The 15,394-nt window shown below is 34.9% G+C and overlaps 1 long non-coding RNA gene across 2 annotated transcripts in view; it reads left to right on the top strand.

Annotated features, from left to right (window-relative positions):
* The first annotated feature begins 775 nt into the window (after positions 1 to 775).
* The window catches only part of LOC129533613 (uncharacterized), a 67,088-nt gene continuing 52,469 nt past the window's right edge, over positions 776 to 15,394 (top strand). For both annotated transcript variants that reach the window (XR_008679884.2, XR_008679885.2), the window contains exon 1: positions 776 to 1,057. This is a non-coding gene — a long non-coding RNA (uncharacterized lncRNA). The remainder of the gene's footprint in view (positions 1,058 to 15,394) is intronic.

Here is a 15,394-nt window from a genome sequence, read left to right as displayed (position 1 = left end):
TAAGATAACCAGGAGAAACATGACTCTCACAAGAAACCACAAAGATAGTGAGGAAGACACTGAATTTTTCACCATATAATACTTGGGACTCCAGCTATATGTCAAAAGCCAAGGATCAAGATAACTTCAGCAGGCTGAAAGGCCCTGCTCCTCCAGGTGCCTGACACTGGGGTTATAGGTACACAGTGCCAACAACATCCCTTTGAGGTGCTTGGTTAAAGATGCTGCATAATGGAACATTGATTTTCATGTCAAACCTTAAAAGTAGTTGTCAGGAACATCTGGCTACCAAGGACAGGATCTAAAATCAAGCAGGTAACATTGACAAGAAGGTGAAAAAGTAGTCCGAGGCCTGGTTAGAAGCTTGGCTTCCCATCATATAGTTACGTAGCTGCAAGCAGATCATCTACCATCACTGTGCTTCACTTTCCTCTCAAATGGGATAACAGCATTACCTACCAAAGGGTTGTGGTAAAGGCTAAATGAGATAATGCATAAGGAACACTTACGGAGTTACTTACACAGAGCTGGAACTCAATGACCAAGTCCCCACTCTGCCCTGATCACTGTGATATTAAGGACATAGGGAGGTTTTCTAATCAAATCACTTCCCCTTGTAAAGATGGAAAAACTGAGATGTAGAAATAATGGAGGCTATTATAAGTAAGGTAGAGATTAAACAAGGCTATCTGTTCGAACCTTACATCACAAAGAAGTCACATGAGCTACGTAGCAGAGTTGTGTGTAGTGGCAGTAAGGAATTCAGAAGCCCAGCCTTCGGACCTGTGCCTGAAACGTCCACCATAAGATCTGTGCCTGAAACTACTGACACCTTTTTCTTTTCCCCCCTCATAAAAACCAAAGGGTAGGAGTTTCTGCTGGAGCTAGCAGGCCACGGGGGAAAGACCTGTTTCAAAGGTAAAGCAGAAGGTTTCTTCAAGCTGCTTGGTAAATCCCCAGGCTCTTCCCAAAGTGGAGAGCTGAGAAGTCCTCCTATTTGATGCTCCAATTCTTAGGTGAAAGAAAAAAATATCTCCCAGCTTCGTCATTGCTCAAGGTGAGTTGAAATAGGACGCCTCACAGGCAGCTGTATTTACTCTCCTGTGCTGTTCCCAGCTGCACGGGGTCATGTGGTACAGTCTTACTGCCAGCAGCCCAGAGAATGCTCAATGAAGTTCCTACTGATTGTTAAAGCTTTTTTAGTGTGGCAGGCAGTAATTACCACTGTGAGGCATAAGGCTATCTCTCTCTTTTTCTTAATACAAGGGAAACGAGTAGTGTCTTTTTCATCCTGATCATCTTCTGGCTTTGACACTGAGAATGGAGGCTCTAGGGACAATGAAACATGTCTTTGTACTCTCAGTCTGTGTCTTTAAGAAAAAAAAATGATAATAGAAACATACTAGGTTGGTGCAAAAGTTATTGTGGTTTTTGCCATTAAAAGTAACCATCAAAAACTGCAATTACTTTTGCACCGACTGAATAATTCAATGTGTCTGAATCTATTAGGCTATGTCCTGGCATCAGAACAGGTTTCAGAACTTGTAACTCTCAAACTCACACCTGAAATTCAGTATATTTAGGGCTTTAGGGAGCTGTCCCTGAGTCTCCTGAAATTGATGTAAAATTATGTTTTATCTACATGTTGTAAGAGAAAGACTTCAACATTTTTTCATATTTTAATAAGGTTCCCTGTCATGAAAATGTTAAAAACTGATAATCTTAGCTTGCCTCACAGAATACTAAATCTGAGATCCCACTCCAGACCTACAGCTGCAATACAGCTGGTCTCTAGTTTGCAAGTGCCTAAACCCAGTTCAAACTGACTTAGGAATTAAATGGGATGTGTTATTTCTTGTTATTAAAAAACAGTCCAGGAATATCTTGTTTCAGAAATGGCTACGCACAAGCTTTTAAACAAGGTCACCAAAACTACGTTTTTTTCCTCTTTCTCCATCTCTGGACTATACTCTTTTAGTTTTAGGAAAGGCCTTGCCACATAGTGAAAAGAAATCCATTGTAGTTCCAATGTTATGATCCCTTGGCTGAGCAAACCCAGCAGAAACAGTGCATCTCCTATACAGTAATTGTAATAATTGACTCTAGTTGGATCGACTTGAGTTACATCCTGCATCCCAGAGTCAAGCACTGTTGTCCAGGGATCTCAACTGGGAGCAATTTCACACGTGTGGCAATGCCTGGAGACAGTTTTGGTTTTCACAACTTGGGTGTGTTACCAATATCTAGTAGGTTAGAGGATAGGGTTTCTGCTCAACATTCTACAGTGCACAGGTTAGCCCCTCACAACAAAGAATTACTCAGCTCCAAATTCAATAGTGCTGAAGTTGGGAAAACTTGCTATAGCCAATGTACAGGAAGGATGTGTTTGGTCATACCTGGAACTAATGCCTATACCTGGAATGAGAGAATAGTAACCAAGGATGAGAAGTACAGAAGAAATGTTTCCAAAGGAAAATAAAAATGCCGCAGCCTGAGGAAGAAAAAATTCATTCCAGGCAAGCAAAATCAAAAGAGATGTCTGCTACAGACATCATAAACAGATATCCCTGTTTAAGCACTCCCTGTCAGTGAAGACTTCCAATGTGTCAGGTAGTGCACTTAATTTATTCTGTACTTATTATTTAATCCTCACAAATGAATGAAGCAATTGTCATTATACTCATCATATGGATTTAGCATGCAAGGCTCACCCAGCAAATAAGAGGCAAAAATGCCTATCAAACTCATGATTTCTTATTCTTTGTCTCATAAGATTCGGTTTGGATCATAGAAAAATAAAACCTTTGACTACTCAAAAAAATAAGAAGAAATTAAAAGATCTTCTCAAGTGATTACTCAGATTTCTCATGACTTCAATGAAAAGTAGTGTTTGTCTTGCAAAGGCATTGCATAGGTTTTACATATTCTGTATATACATGCATGTGTTGCCTTTCACTTGTATATTTTAGGTCATTGAACAGTTCCTTTTGCATTTTGCTTGCATGATTCAGGTTTGTTTTGGAAAATATGAAAGTCTTTGAGGGCATATATGTTCTGACTTTTTGCCTATTCTTTATCACCAAATGTCAGACTTCAAACTGATTGCCAAAGGCAGTTGTGATTTAGTCTCCTCCTCAACTTCTGTGAATTGATAAAATTATAAGGCAAAATCTCCAAAAAGGAACATATAACTCTGTATTTGCAAATGTGTGTATGTGTATATATGTTTCAAGGGTTGGACATAAGGATTAATGGCTTCATTAGCAAAGTGTTAAAGGCTGATTTTACATCTGTCTCAGCCATCAAGATTTGTTTGTAAATCTTATATTTTTTAACTTTGACCATTTAACACATGTTTATTTTAGAAGTTTCTAAATATATCCCAAATAGAACATAAAGATCACCCCCATCTCCTAATTACCCAACTTCAATAGCCATCAATATTTTTGCTTTATTATCTCAACTAATTCTCTGAGGTTTTTTTCTGGAATATTTTATAGCAAATTTCAGGTGTAGCATCATGTAACTTCAAGGTATTTTAATTCGCATCTCAAAAATGACATTTTCTTATATAATCTTAATGCCTTATCACACAAAACAAAATCAACATAAATTTGTTAATGCCATCTAATACCAAATCTAAACTCAAATATCCTTAATTGTCTAAAAAATGTCTTTTTATATTCAGTCTGTTCAAATTAGCATTTAAGCAGGGCTCACTAAACTGTATTCAGTGGTTAGGACCCGTAAGTTTCTTTTAAGATAGAACAGTTCTTCCTCTTCTACTTTTGATGCTACTGATTTGTTGAAGCATTCAAATATGAAGTGCTACTCCACATTCTGGATTTTTCAGATTGTGTCCTTATTGTATACTTGAACTTATTTATTATAACTGTATTTTCTGTACAATGAAATGCAGAATTTGAATTTTTCAAAATTCATTGTGGTATCATATCTTTTCTATTGCATCATATGACAAGATACATGTCTCACTTTTAGTGGTACTAAGATTGATCAATAATTATGGATGGAGACAACCTGATTCTTTCATTATAAAGTACCTTATTAATCTTTCACTTAATGGCTCACCATTATTTGATGACCATTTACTTGAATCATCTGTGTTATCATGGATTGTAAAGCGATGTATTTTTTCTAATTCTATCATTGCTTTTGCATTTATTACCTGGATTTTCATTTCTTTTCTTTCTTTCTTTTTTTTTTTTTTTTTTTCATTAGCCAGGCACCATGGCTCATGCCTGTAATCCCAGCACTTTGAGAGGCCAAGGCAGGAGGATTACTAGAACCCAGAAGTTTGAGACTGGAATTCTTTATAAAAAGAAATGTCCCTCATTCACTTCGGCTATTTAATCCCCTGAGGTTTAAGGTCAAAGGCAAAAGCATGATAAATACTTATTTATTTCCCTTTAATTACCAGTGTTATACCGAATGGTTGAAATCCTAGCAATCTTCTGTGGTTCTCAGTGACATATATTTTGTTCCTGTATCTCCTTATTTTGGTGAGTAGGAGATATGTCTTATGAATTTGTAGCTTTTAAAGTATAACTAATGCCTTCTACCGAATTGCAGTAATTATTCTTTTTTTCTTTTTTGTAACTGTTAATATTGAAAACTGCAAATGTATATAATTATTGAAAGAATAGTAAATCATAAATCCATGTGTTTATCTCCCAGCTTAAGCAATTTATAATTTATAGCAATTATATTTTTCCTATAGGTCCACATTCTACATCCCCCAAACCACATGATTTACAAGCAAATTCATGTTTTATATCTTTCTGTAGTATTTGTATGTATAGCTTATAAAAAATACACCCATTTAAAAATAAAATCACACTACCATTATGGCAACTAATCAAAGTTAAAAATAATTTTTCAAAATCATCAGATAACGTCAGTTTTCTATTTCACTAATTCTCCTATAAATGTAGGTATGCATGTTTACATTTTGTTTGAATTGGGATCCAAATAAGGCCAATGCACTTTAAATGGTTATGTCTCCTAATTATCTTTTAATTTTTAGGTAACTCCATCTTTTTTCTTTTTTCACTATTTTCTATTGCATAAACTAACTTTTAAGTCTTGTATATTTTTCCATAGCATGGGGCCTGCTGACACGATAACTGTTATATAGTTACTAAAAAGAATTTCCACCCTCATTCTTTTTAATGCTCAAGTTATCCCACTTTTAGCCAGGAGACGAAAGAAGTAGTTATTAATTCATTATGCCTTGTAGTAGAAAACTATAGAAAGTATTAAAATTAAAGAGAAACCAAAGGAATGAAGACAATAAAAATTCAAATTATCCAATTAAAATTGTTTTTTCAAAAGGAAAATAGACCTCAGTAAAAGACTTTAAGTAAATCATAAAAAAAAATCAGAAACAAGAACAGATATTATGCCATGCCAATACACTTAATGGAGTCCCCTTATCTGAATAAAAATATTTTCAAATTTACTAACAAAGCAAAATACAATTTGATGTTGGGTATATGATGCATAACTTTAACAAAGGGAATCTCAAGACATATAAGTAAAAAGACAGCAAAGATATACTAGAGAAATTGATATGCAAAGAAATCAAGTGTCATTGTCTTTCTATCAAACAAGAAAAACATCAGGCCAAAAATAAAATCAAGCAGAGAAGAATATTTTATAGAAATGAAAACCACAGTCCACAAAGAACATATAATGATTATTAGTATCTATGTACCAAAATACTACAGCTGCAAGTTTCAGGGAGAAGAAACCACAGGTATTGCCAATAGAAATAGGAAAAACATGGACACAGGAAGCAGAAAAACACACACTGGGGCCTGTCGGGGAAGCGTGGGGATGCGGGGAGAGCATTAGAGAAAAGAGCTAATGCATGCTGGGCTTAATACCTAGGTGATGGGTTGACAGGTGAAACAAACCACCATGGCACACATTTACCTATGTAACAAATCTGCACACCATGCAGATGTACCCCAGAACTTAAAACAAATTTAAAAAAAGAAATAGGAAAAACAGACTAATAATAGTTTACTTGAACATACCCATCAATCCAAGACAGTTCAAGTGATGAAACCATCATTAAAAATACAGAGGACCTTGTCTTAGTCACCCCAGGTTACCAACCAAAAAAAGCCCATAATAGGTGGATTCACACCCAATTGTAGCATACTGAATGGCTAAAACTGGAAGCATTCCCCTTGAGAAATGGAATAAGACAAAGATTCTGAAGCCCATCACTCCTGTTCCTTTTTATGGCTGTGTAGTATTTCATGGTGTATATGTATCACATTAAAAAAAAATCCACAAGGCGGGCAGATTACCAGAGGTTAGGAGTTCATGACCAGCCTGGCCAACATGGCAAAACCCCATCTCTACTAAAAATACAAAAAATTAGCTGGCTGTGGTAGCACACACCTATAATCCCAGCTGCTCAAGAGGCTGAGGCAGGGGAATCACTTGAACCTGGGAGGCAGAGGTTGCAGTGAGCCAAGATTGCCCTACTTCACTCCTCCAGTCTGGGAGACAGAGACAGATTCCATAAAAAAAAAAAAATCCAGTCCACTGTTGATGGGCATCTAGGTTGATTCCATGTCTTTGCTATTGTGAATAGCATGTGTCTTTTTGGTACAACTATTTATAGGAAAATAAATATTTTATATATATGCATAACATATATATAAAATTATTATATATATACATTACTATATATATAGTAATGGGATTGCTGGATCAAATGGTAGTTCTATTTTTAGTTCTTTCAGAAATCTCCTATCTGCTTTCCATAGGGGCTAAATTAATTTGCATTTCCACCAATACTGTATGTGTTCCCTTTTCTTCCGCAACCCCGCCCAAATCAGTTATTTTTTGACTTTTTAGTAATAGCCATTCTGACTGCTGTGAGATAGTATCTCAGCGTGGTATTGATTAGCATTTCTCTGATGGTTAGTGACGTTAAATATTTTTTCATTTGTTGGTTGCTTGTATGTCTTATTTTGAGAAGTGTCTGTTCAAGTCCTGTGCCCACTTTTTAATGGGGTTGTTTGATTTTTTTTATTAATTTAAGTTCCTTATAGATTCTGTATATTAATCTTTTGTCGGATGCATAGTTTGAGAACATTTTCTCTCATTCCGCAGATTGTCTCTTTACTCTGTTGAGAGTTTCTTTTGCTATGCAGACACTCTTTAGTTTAATTAAGTCCCATTTGTCTATTTTTTATTTTGTTGCATTCGCTTTTCAGGTCTTCATTATAAATTATTTGCGTAGGCCAGTGTCTAGAAGAGTATTTCCTAGATTTTTTTTCTAGAAATTTTATAGTTTGAGGCATTACATTAAAGTGTTTAAGTCATCTTGAGGTAATTTTTGTATATAATGAGAGGTAGGAGTCCAGGTTCATTCTTCTGCATATGGTTAGTCAATTTTTCTGGCACCATTTATTGACTAGGATATCTTTTCCCCATTGTTTATTTTTGTCAGTTGTTGAAGATGAATTGGTTGTAGGTTTGTGGCTCTATTTCTGTGTTCTCCTTTCTGTTCCATTAGTCTACGTGTCTATTTCTTTATTAGTACCATGCTGTTTTGGTTCCTGTATCCCTGTATCATAGTTTGAATTCAGGTAATGGGATGTTTTCAGTTTTTTTTTTTTCCTTAGGATTTTCTCTGCTATTTGGGCTTCTTTTTTTGTTGTTCAATGTGAGCTTTAGAATAGTTTTTTTCTAATACTGTGACAAATGATATCCGTAGTTTGACAGGAATGACGCTGAATCTGTAGATTGCTTTGGACAGTATGAACATCAATTCTTCCAACACATGAGCATGGAATGCTTTTCCATTTGTTTGTGTCATCTGTGATTTCTTTCAGCAGTGTTTTGTAGCTCTCCTTGTAGAGATCTTTCACCTTCTTGTGTAGGTGTATTTCTAGGTATTTTTTTGTGTGGCTATTGTAAATGGGATTGTGTTGTTGATTTGGCTCTTAGCTTTAGCATTATTGATTTATAGAGATGTTACTGATTTTCATACATTGGTTTTGTATGCTGAGACTTTGCTAAAGTCGTTTATCAGTTAGAAAAGTCTTTTGGCAAAATCTTTAGAGATTTCTAGATATAGAATCATCTCCTAAGTGAAGATAAGTAATTTGATTTTCTCTTGTTCTGTTTGGATGCTTATTTCTTTCTCTTGCCTGATTGCTCTGCCTAGGACTTCCAGTACTATATTGAATAGCAATGGTGAGAGTGGACATCATAGATGACTCTTGTTATTTTGAGGTATGTTCCTTTTATGCCTATTTCATTGAGGATTTTTATCATAAAGGATTTTGGATATATTGAATGCTTTTTCTGCATCTATTGAGATGATTCTATGGTTTTGTTTTTAATTCTGTTCATGTGGTGAATCACATTTATTGATTTGCATGTGTTGAACTATCTTTCCATCCCAAGAGTAAAGCCCACTTGATTGTGGTGAAGTAACTTTTTGATGAGCTGCTGGATTTGGTTTACTGGTATTGTGTTGAAGACTTTTGTTTTTATGTTCATCAGGGATATTGGCCTGTAGTTTTCTTTTTTTGTTGTGTTTTTGCAAGACTTTGGTATCAGAATGAAACTGGTTTAATAGAATGAGTTAGGAAGAGGTAACTCCTTCCTTATTTTTTGGAAGAGTTTCAGTGTGATTGGTACCAGCTCTTCATTATATGTCTGATAGAATTCAGCTGTAAATTCATCTGGTCTAGGACTTTTTATTTGATTGGTAGGTTTTTTAAATTATAGATTCAATTTTGTTATTCATTATTGATCTGTTTGGGATTTTACTTCCTCTCCTATCTTGAAGGATATGTAGTCTTTCACTGTATATATATATACATATATATGTATATATATAGTGTATAGTGTTGTCTCTAAAGATTTGCATGTATTTTTAACTTATTAAACTCTAACATTAATAACTATTTATCATCTTAAAGACCTCAGAATGTTTTTATTTGGTGTACCTTGTTCTTAATTTATATAATTTTAACATATTTCAATTCTAGATGTATTTTAAACTCAACAAAATATTATTAACATTATGTTGCACTATCAATGTTTATTTATAATTGCCCACATTTTTTACCTTTTCACTGCTCTTTATTTTTTTTTTGTCTTTGACCATTCTTATGAGATCCTTTTCCTTCTGCACAAAGAACATCTTTTTGTATTTATGTTAGTACAGACCTGATAGTGACTAATTCCTTTGACGTTTTTATGTCTGACAAGTGTCTTAATTCTGCTTTTATTCTTGAATAATACTTTTTGCTGATTATAGAATTGAGGGTCCACAATTTTAAAAGGTCATTTGCTTCTATTGACTTTGATCTTACAGTATATTTGTTGAAATGTCAGCTGTCAGTTCTTTTGTTGCTGCTTTAAAGGTTTTTTTCTGGCTACTTTTATATTTTTTCTTGGTTGGGAACATTTTTACTATAATGTGTGTAGAGATAGGTTTCTTACTGTTTATCTTGCTCGAAGTGTGTAAAACTGTATATCCTGCCCTGTGACCGAATGTCTATACTTTTTGAACATTTTCAGCCAGTATCTTTGCAAATATTGTTCTTATATTTCTCCTCTCCTGGAATATTTATTACACATGTACATGACCATTGACCACCTCTTATTCTTTTAAATTTTACCAATTTTTGTCTTTCTGTGTTTCATTCTGGCTATTTTATTTATTTATTTTTACCTACCTTCTGGTATATCAATTTTTTTTCTGTTTTTTTACTTTTGCTTTTATCCTTTCAGTCTTTTATTTCACATTATTTATTCTCTGGTGTTTGATTTTTTTTTCAGTTTCCAGTTCTCAGTCAAAACTGTCCATTTTTAATCTTTTTTGCATCAATTTCTTTAAATGTAAATGTTATTTAAATGTATTTCAAGACACTTATGACTGAAGACTCTGTCTGTTTATGTTGTCCAATGTCATCAATGTTGCATAGTCTGCTATGTACCTTGTTATTTTATAATGTGTGCTAGGCATTTTGTCTGAAAAAATATTTTATAAATGATTTGAACTCCAGGAAGATGTTATCTTTCTTTAGGAAAGACTTACATTTGGCCTATGAGGACTAATACTATAGAATGCCTTGAAGCATTGGCACTCTGTGATCACCTCAATCTAATTTCAGGGATTGGGAGTATTCTATTCTGAGCTGAAATATCTATAAAGGCTGTACAATTCTGCATTCATCTGGGAACACTACCCAAAGAGAGAGGTTACACCAGACTTATCCACAACTGGGAGTCTTTGGACTCCAAATCATTTTCTCCTTGCCCATTAGACTGTCAAAAGGCATTTCTCAGCCTCTCAGTGGCACCTCTGGAATCAGGAAAGCAAACAAAACAAAACAACATAACACAAACAAGAAAATCCAGAAAATAATGACCCCAAACACCAGACTGATTAACAAGGGAAACATGGAAGCAGCAAAGAGTGCAACCTGATTGAAATAACTTTACCATTTTAAAATCACTTAAACCATAGACACGTGGGACTTGCAGGGTATTTTTTTACAGGATATATTTTTAGGAAAAGTCTTTTTCTTTTCAGACAAGTAAGATATTGTAGAATATCACATTTTTAAAACTGAGTGATGTACTACAGTGGATGCCACTCACTCAGAAACTAGGAGGTCTCCAGAGTCACTCCTGAATGGTAATGATGAGTAACACAGTGCATATTGCTCTCGTGGGAGTTGAAAACTGAAGGCCTGGCAACCAAAAAGGAGTGCTTACATGTTGGGATCCAGAGAAGAATTCTGTAGAATTTACCCAAAACTTTAAATTATTATTCTAGGTTATACTACAGCAGTATCAGGTATATATTGATCATTTCACTTTTTAAATAATGGATTTAAAATGATTTATTATGAATATTAGCTATAAAACAAATGTGTGCTACTTGGTCTATTGTTCCTGCATCCTGTCAAAGGATAATGCTCTTATGAAAGTGATGATTTATACGAAGAAGGCCTGTCTATACCATCTTCTACCACAAGAAAACAGTAGGGTTCACAGGGCATCCAAAAGGCTCTCTGCTAATATTTACAACATGGTCCCGAGAAAAGCAGAAAGCAAAAAGCATCAGCTATGTGGTGACAAAAGCAAGAGCAAGCAAAGTTCAGACAAGTGGCTCATTTCTGTTGCCATTCAGGGCAATCTCTAAATATCATGAAGGTATGTCATCTTCACTATTTATAATCCTCAAAATTTTAGTGGATTTTTTTTTCTGGCTTCCCAGAATTAGAAGTTTTTTCCTGTGTTGAATAACACTTATCTTATGAACTCCTAAGGGAGAAACAAGGTCTAAATGAGGATTTTTTTTATACCTCTAAGAGGTTAGACACAAACATATGACCTAGGTTTTGCTTATCGAAAGCAATAACCCGGAACTTTCAGATGGAAACTAGTGACTCAGAGAAAGAGGGACAAGCAAGGAGTAGCAAACAGATTTCCAGTGGTATTGATGGCAAAATTGGTACTATCTCTGCTTTGTTCCTTTAGTGGCTGCAGCACAAAGCATGACGTCACATGTTCATTGCTGTACTCATCATCTGGTTCTGTAGTGACTTTGCCTGTGATGTGGGTAACCTAGGTCCTAGTTGTTCTCGCCTGTTTTCAGGACCCAATTTTCTAGTCTTTCACCCTGTGCTTTTTGAGCTGCCAACATTGCTTCTATTTCTCTCACCTTAAATCAGCCAGAAGTGTTTTCTTTTGATTACAGTTATGGCTCATGAGTAGTATAATCATCATCATAATTATCATCTTCATCACCCTTAATAGCTAAAATTTACTGAATATTTAAGGTGTGCTAGACACTCTGTTAAACACTTCATGGACATTCAAAAATGTCTTTAGCAAAAAAATGGTCTCTCCCCAATTCTGACAAGTAGTTGTCATAATTATCCTTATTTTACTTTTGAAAAACTGAGGCTTGAAAAATTAAGGAATTTGACCAAAGTTAATCTCAGCACAAAAGCTAGGATTTAAACCCAAGTACATTTAATCCCCATATTGAACTGTTTCCCTCATTAGCAGAATCATTGATGTTATTATTGAACTTCGTTTAACAAACTTTATTATTTCTAATCATCTTATCTTAGGTTATCCTATTAGTATAATAATATTTCATCAGCCTTCTTTTGCAAATTAGAAAACAGAAAATAACTACATTGCTCAAGGTTGAAGCTAGTAGATATTAAAGACTGAGTTTAAACCCCAATATTTTGACTCTAAGTATGATTAGAATTTTATTACACTAGTAAAATTCTAAAATAATTGTACTCCAATTTCAAGTACAGAGACTACTTCAATAACATGTCAATGCATGACATTGAAAAATCAAAGCCTATGTTGTGTTTCAGTTAAGTTTGTATTCCTCCCAAATCTCCAGTTTTAATAGGTTTTTATTAAATATTTGGTGGGGTGATAAATGGAATCATGTGATACATCCCTTAACCTTGAAGATAGCATACTGTTGATAATTGTAGTTTTCTCCCATTTTCAACATGTGAAAGTCTGACTTCTCTGAAAATCACCCCATTCATTTTGTCCTCATTGAAAAGTAATACATGAGGCTAAAATGCAAACCCTTCCAAAAGAAAAAAATGGAATATTAAATTGTGAATAGGAAAAAAATTTTTTTTTTATTATACTTTAAGTTTTAGGGTACATGTGCACATTGTGCAGGTTAGTTACATATGTATACATGTGCCATGCTGGTGCGCTGCACCCACTAACTCGTCATCTAGCATTAGGTATATCTCCCAATGCTATCCCTCCCCCCTCCCCCCACCCCACCACAGTCCCCAGAGTGCGATATTCCCCTTCCTGTGTCCATGTGATCTCATTGTTCAATTCCCACCTATGAATGAGAATATGCGGTGTTTGGTTTTTTGTTCTTGCGATAGTTTACTGAGAATGATGATTTCCAATTTCATCCATGTCCCTACAAAGGACATGAACTCATCATTTTTTATGGCTGCATAGTATTCCATGGTGTATATGTGCCACATTTTCTTAATCCAGTCTATCATCGTTGGACATTTGGGTTGGTTCCAAGTCTTTGCTATTGTGAATAATGCCGCAATAAACATACGTGTGCATGTGTCTTTATAGCAGCATGACTTATAATCCTTTGGGTTATAACCCAGTAATGGGATCGCTGGGTCAAATGGTATTTCTAGTTCTAGATCCTTGAGGAATTGCCACACTGTCTTCCATAATGGTTGAACTAGTTTATGTCCCACCAACAGTGTAAAAGTATTCCTATTTCTCCACATCCTCTCCAGCACCTGTTGTTTCCTGACTTTTTAATGATTGCCATTCTAACTGGTGTGAGATGGTATCTCATAGTGGTTTTGATTTGCATTTCTCTGATGGCCAGTGATGATGAGCATTTTTTCATGTGTTTTTTGGCTGCATAAATGTCTTCTTTTGAGAGTGTCTGTTCATGTCCTTCGCCCACTTTTTGATGGGGTTGCTTGTTTTTTTCTTGTAAATTTGTTTGAGTTCATTGTAGATTCTGGATATTAGCCCTTTGTCAGATGAGTAGGTTGCAAAAATTTTCTCCCATTTTGTAGGTTGCCTGTTCACTCTGATGGTAGTTTCTTTTGCTGTGCAGAAGCTCTTTAGTTTAATTATATCTACAGGGTTACATTCATGGCAGCACTATTTTATACTAGTGCAAAAATGCAAATAACTTAAAATTTCTACATGAACCAGAATAATCTCACTTCAAATCATTTTATTTATTATCATTATGCATTTTCTATTATTTATTAAATATATCACCTTATTTAAATATTATTTGATAGTCTTGCATTCAAATCCTTGTAGTAGTAACAAGCTCAGATCCCTGGAGTCAGCTTGACTCCTCTCCCTGGTGCCTCTCCTACTTTGGTTCCTGTAACTTTCCACCTAGTTTGCCCCATTTCAGCCACACTGGCTTTCTCAATGTTCCTTGAATATGTCAAGCAGGCTTCTGCCACAGGGCCTTTGCACTTTCTCTCTCCTCTGCCTTCAATAATATTCCCCCTGATATTCATATAGTTGGTTCCCTCACCTCACTGATGTCTCTATGCAAATATCATAGCTGTAGTGGGTATATCATTGATTCCATATAAATTAGCACTATTCCACCCTCATTCAGTTCTCCTCATCACCATGATTTATGCTTCTTCATTGCCCTTATAATTGACATAGTATGTGTATATGTGTGTGTGTGTGTTTATGTATGTATATGTGTGTGTGTGTATATATAAATATATATATATTTAAATGTTTAATTATTGTTTGATCCTCTCACTTAAAATGCTAAAAATACAAGCTTCAAAAACATACCCTGTTCTGATTTGGTCACTACTGATTTTCCAATGATTAAATAAGTGCTGAACACATAGTTATTGGTCAGTAAACATGTATCGAGTAAAATAAGTTAGTTTGGGCTCATGTAAGCCCACTGTTGAACACCTAGCTGAGTTGTTCATTCTTGTCTTTTTGAGAAATCACCCTCTTTTCTGTGAATAGAAGGGTTCAGCCCTATTGGTCATTTTTAGTCTTTTTACTGTTCCATACTGGGCACTCATTCTATTCCTTATCATGTTATGTTTGAATTCAGTTATTCTTTCTTGTGCTCTTTGACATTGTGCTGGGATTTTGGCCTTCCCCATATATCACTTTGAATTTTAGCAAATACAATGCCTTATATTTTAAAAATTGCTTTTAAGAACCATATTTAGACCTAAGTAGATAGACTTCTCTTTAAAAAAAAAAAGAAAAAAAATACCCTTGGGTCATTCAGCCTAGCAGAAAGAGAAAAACAGTTATACCTGTTAACTTGTTTTCATTCTTGTACTAGCAAGAAAGAATGAGAGTAAGATTGGTGCCCCTTCCAAACTTCTTCCCTAGAGATGATTTTCTGGGGGGCCCTATTGAAGAACTGAAAAAGTCTGAAAGCTGAACCAGAAGTGATGCAAAATTAGCCTTGAATAAGTCTTATACTTAAGCCCACCTATTATTGAAAATACGAAACTTAAAGCAAAATATTAAAATACAAATTAATTTCAAAATTTCAAATTAATTGTATTCAGTTCCTTAGTCTAAAACCAACATAAAACCATAATTACATATTAATGAGGTGAATGGATTTTAAACTACAACAAAGAATATTAGATTTACAAGCAGACAAACCTATTTGAGATGAAGCCATCTTATACAGGTTGGGTGACCTTAGGCAAGATTCCTGGCCTTTCTGAACCTCAGTTCTCATAAACATTGAATTACAAGAGAGAAACACGAAATTGCTACTGAAGAAAGAGGTTATGTCATTTATTGCCACATGATGCAT

Source organism: Gorilla gorilla, chromosome 4, assembly GCF_029281585.2.
Source record: "Gorilla gorilla gorilla isolate KB3781 chromosome 4, NHGRI_mGorGor1-v2.1_pri, whole genome shotgun sequence".
NCBI classification, from domain to species: Eukaryota; Metazoa; Chordata; class Mammalia; order Primates; family Hominidae; genus Gorilla; species Gorilla gorilla.
The sequence above is the reverse complement of the archived record's forward strand: the minus strand, read 5'-3'. Positions and strand labels throughout refer to the sequence as shown.